This window comes from Apis dorsata, unplaced genomic scaffold, assembly GCF_000469605.1.
Source record: "Apis dorsata unplaced genomic scaffold, Apis dorsata 1.3 scaffold_168, whole genome shotgun sequence".
NCBI lineage: Eukaryota > Metazoa > Arthropoda > Insecta > Hymenoptera > Apidae > Apis > Apis dorsata.
In genome coordinates this window covers 190,309-194,679 of record NW_006263456.1, presented here as the reverse complement: position 1 = coordinate 194,679, position 4,371 = coordinate 190,309, and the positions used below count along the sequence as shown (strand labels likewise).

General features: G+C 30.2%; 1 long non-coding RNA gene across 1 annotated transcript in view; it reads left to right on the top strand.

The window, feature by feature from the left end:
• Positions 1-1,970, top strand: part of LOC102675227 — a 3,265-nt gene extending 1,295 nt beyond the window's left edge. Inside the window, exon 2 of the long non-coding RNA XR_421498.2 lies at positions 243-1,970. This is a non-coding gene — a long non-coding RNA (uncharacterized LOC102675227). The remainder of the gene's footprint in view (positions 1-242) is intronic.
• Positions 1,971-4,371: the final 2,401 nt, after the last annotated feature.

The window sequence follows — 4,371 nt, the reverse complement described above, 5'->3', positions numbered from 1 at the left end:
CGTATTTTGTTCATTATTTAATTACAGAATAGATTTAAATAAAATTGATAGAACTATATAGAATTGATTTTTTTTTAATAAAATTAATTTTTTTGATTCTTTTAAAAAGATAAAAAAAAGATAAATATTTTTTACATTTATGTCATCCAATTTATATGTGTGTAATAGGTAAAAATAGAAGTCAATAATAGAAGCCAATTTGGTAATCACAACAGATATTATAATAAATCGTATCTTTACAGAGGCAGATACATTGTAAAACGAACAAGGATACTTTCACGAAATATACACGCAGTCGTACATTGATTCAGGAATCGATCAGCGATACTATGTACAACACAACCACGGAAGCGTGCACGATGTCGAAGTAATTCGCAGATAATGCGGTTGCACTTTTCTCAAATTTGGCACGCGGTGCATCTGCTCGTATATTATTCGTATATTATTTCCATTTATATTTTTATCCCTTTTCCCTTATTCCAGTGTCTTTGTGTATTCACGTAACAAATTAAACAATCTTAAATGCACTATAATCTCTTTCAGTGAGTCAAGATACTGGAACATATCTCAACTGATGCCTGTTCTTTCCATTTTTTGTAATAAATTTTCCTAAATAAACATTATTCGATAAACTACCAAGAGAATAAATATATCAGTTTTGCAACAAATGTTTAAGGTTAGAAACAGAAACCAGTCAAGATGATTTCTATTTTAATTTAGATTCTTTTGATCTTAGCCAAATAAATTTAAACGAATAATTAACTTACATGTGTAAGTTATATGTAAGTACGATACGAAAGAAAAAAAATGTAAAAAATAAAAAAAAAAATAAAAGAAGAAAATAATAAGTACTTAAGGCAATATTATATATATATATATACTATATATAATCATCGTAGTATATACAATTCTCCGAATTAACCTAAAAAATCAAATTATTTCAATGACGAAAACGAAAATTTATGATGTCCATGACATCGATTTTTTACGTTTGTTTCTAAATAGAAAGAGAGAAAAAAGAAAATTGAAACGAAGAAACAAGCTGCGTTCCTATTAATACACATTTAAGTACATCGATCAACCAATGTTCGTTTTTTCTATCACACATTTTTCTTCTATACAAATTCCGTGATATGTACCTCGTGATCGCGCTTGTGCTATCTCGACAATTATTTTGTTTATTTATTTATTTTATTTCGTTTTCTCTGGTTCTATCCATTATTTTCTCTTCGGTATGTCGATGTTCGTTTCTTTCGCTTTTGTTGTTTTTGATTTACCGGACGGACAGAAGATGATTCGAAAGATCAACTCAATCATGCCAAACGAGAACGATATCGGGCTTAGGATTCTCCTATATGACGAGTATCATTTACGTCATTTCCATCTTTAAGTGGCGCTGTATAGTCTGTTCAGAATCAATCGATCTCTCGAGATTAACGAAAAGAATTATCTCTTATATTTGAGAAACGTGGTATATTTACATATTTCCGATGATAAAGTGAAAATGGAAAAAAAAATTAACTAGAACAGCACCGAGTTGGACCCACTTACAAAAGATTTTTTCAATCTATCAGAGAATCAAATAGAAGCTAAAGATTATAAAAAAGAAAAAAGTAGTACTCAATTATATTCAATGGATAATTAATTTTAAACAGATTATACTATTGTCACCGGATATAGAAGTCCTAAAATTGTATAAGCAACACGATTTGTGCTGAAAAACGTTACCGAACTATATTTACAAGAATAACTTATAATTTAAACTGAACGAATCTCGACAACGAAGAATATTGTTTCTGCTTGAATTAGGATTATCATCGACTCGATGAACTTTCTTCTCTCATTCGTACACTCATTCTCTCATTCACTCTCTTTTTCTTTCTCTCTCTTCACCAATCCGATTTTACTTTCTATTCCTTTCGTAACATCTTTTTTTTTTAAATAACTACTATTTATGTACAATGCACACATACGATTCGTCGTCGAAACGACAATCGAACACGTACCCTCTTCTCCATCAATGACGAAGTCATTCTATCTATTGCCTCCACCTCTTTTTACCCCTGTTCGATGGCAACCCCTTGCCATATAATGTGACATAATGTACAGCTTTTTTTCATATCATGTTTTTAGATCTTTACGGTTGAAAAGAATTTATTATATTTGGCATGAATAATTTTATATGAATAATTGTTGAAATATATATATGGGCATTTAGAAAAATAAATTATAGATTTAAAACATTTATCTTGTAATATAGGAAAGAAAATCTTTTTTTTAATTTTTCTCTATAAGAGTATATTAATATCTTTTGAAGTAGAAAAGATATATATAAGAAAGTAGAAAGATATATATATATTATAGCAAGGGGTTGCTATAAAATCATCATCAATTCAAGAAATTAAAAGCTTATTCATTGACTAAAAGTGAAAGAAGCTTTAAGATACAACATTAACTCCATGTTTATCAATATATAGGATATGGAGAACATTCACAAATCTCCGTAATCGTTCAACAATTGACATAATTCGAATAACAATCTATAGTGCTATAGGTTCACGTCGAGACGCGACACCATATCGTTGCTCTCCTGTTGGCTCGTGAAACAATCTTCGTTTTATCTCTTATTCTTTTATATTTTTCTTGTGTGTGCTTTTTTTGGTCTTGTTTCAAGCGGAAGCACCTTTTATGTATCCTATTACGTGTGCGCGAGCCATTTTTCATCTAAAGGCATAGTTTACAAACATTGTCTGCAAATAGTTTGCATAAATTATTTACAAATAATTATCGCTGGTGGAAAAGATATTATGAGATCAGTAAAATTCATCAAATTCATAATTTATATATTTTGAAAGCCAAAACAAAAAGAGATATGACTGTATGACTTGACTGTATGACTTGACTGTATGATTGAATCTATATATATCTCTTCCACTAGTATTACATAAATTGTTACATCATATATCGTATACTATAATTTCGTGCTATATTTTTCTGCAGGTATTTAAAAATCTATGTGCAGGCAAATCTGCAGACAATATTTGTAATACTTGATGTAAATGTATAATACGTTTTACGATTTTTCAGCGGTGACAATATACGATTCAATATCTTTATAATGTTGCACTAATATCATTATGCAATTCGACAGATTTACATATTCCAATAATTCAATAAAATTACAATAATAGGATTCTGACATTGGACATATAAAAGTATCGAATCACATCAAATCTAAATAGCGCAATGTATACGATTATACGACGCTATTTAAATATATAAAGCTATCGAACAACACAACACCACTGCTGCAAAACCACAATGTCGTATCGTTCATCTACACACCTCAATACATCCTCTTAAATTTCAAAACAATCTTTTACAATGAATGCTCAACCCGCTTGTATGTACGATATTAGACAACAATAGCGTGGAACGTACTGATTCTAGAAACTTTTTTAACATCTAATTTTTGCTCTTAAATATTCTAAGTTGTATATGCGTGTGTTTAGGATTTGTGTGATTAATTCTGTTGGCCAGAGAACGATAGATTCTGCGCTACCCAAGCTCGTTTTTTCTCTGTCGTTTCAGGCAAAGAAACTTTTGAGCAAAATTTATGATAATCTGATTGTTTGCGTTTAAGTACTGGCCATTTTTGCTACATGTATCACAGTCCGCTATTTTGGTGTTCAATTACGCCAGTATCAATCCAATTTATAAGTATCAATGAATTTATAAGTACTACTCGGTCATAATTTTTTTTTCTTTTTTTTAACTTGTTTTTTTGTTTATTTTGTTATCTAAGTTTTCTTTTGCTCATCGTTAATAAAACTTGACAATTCTTGATATTTCGAGCCGGGTAAATACGACAGAATTTTTTATTTACGCACCTTTCGGTTGGCCGTTTGAAAAGAAAAATAACTATCTGATAATAATTGTTTTTATCGAGCCACGTTTATCGCGTGGATTTGCATTCGAGCTAAGCTACTAGCATTGTTATTTTCATATTATTTCTCGTATCTTATTTATTTTTTTGTATTTTTTCTCCTTTTTTTTTTCACGTTTTTTATCTTCGACGAAACATCTGATTCGTGCATCATAATCTTGGGTGCGTGGAAATTTTTGTTTCATCATGCAGAATGAACGATAATCGTTTTTAGCCTAAACTATTCAAGATTATTGTACACCTCGTTTAATTAAGTAATAATCTCACGATAGACATTTAAATATGTTATCGATATTAACGACGTTATCTAGTTTTTTCCGCAGATAAAGTGCGACGACATCTAAAGTAAATCGTGCGACTCGGCCGATCGATCGACCGTATGGATCTCTTAGTTAAATAATCCACGTTCACCAACGCGATCGAAC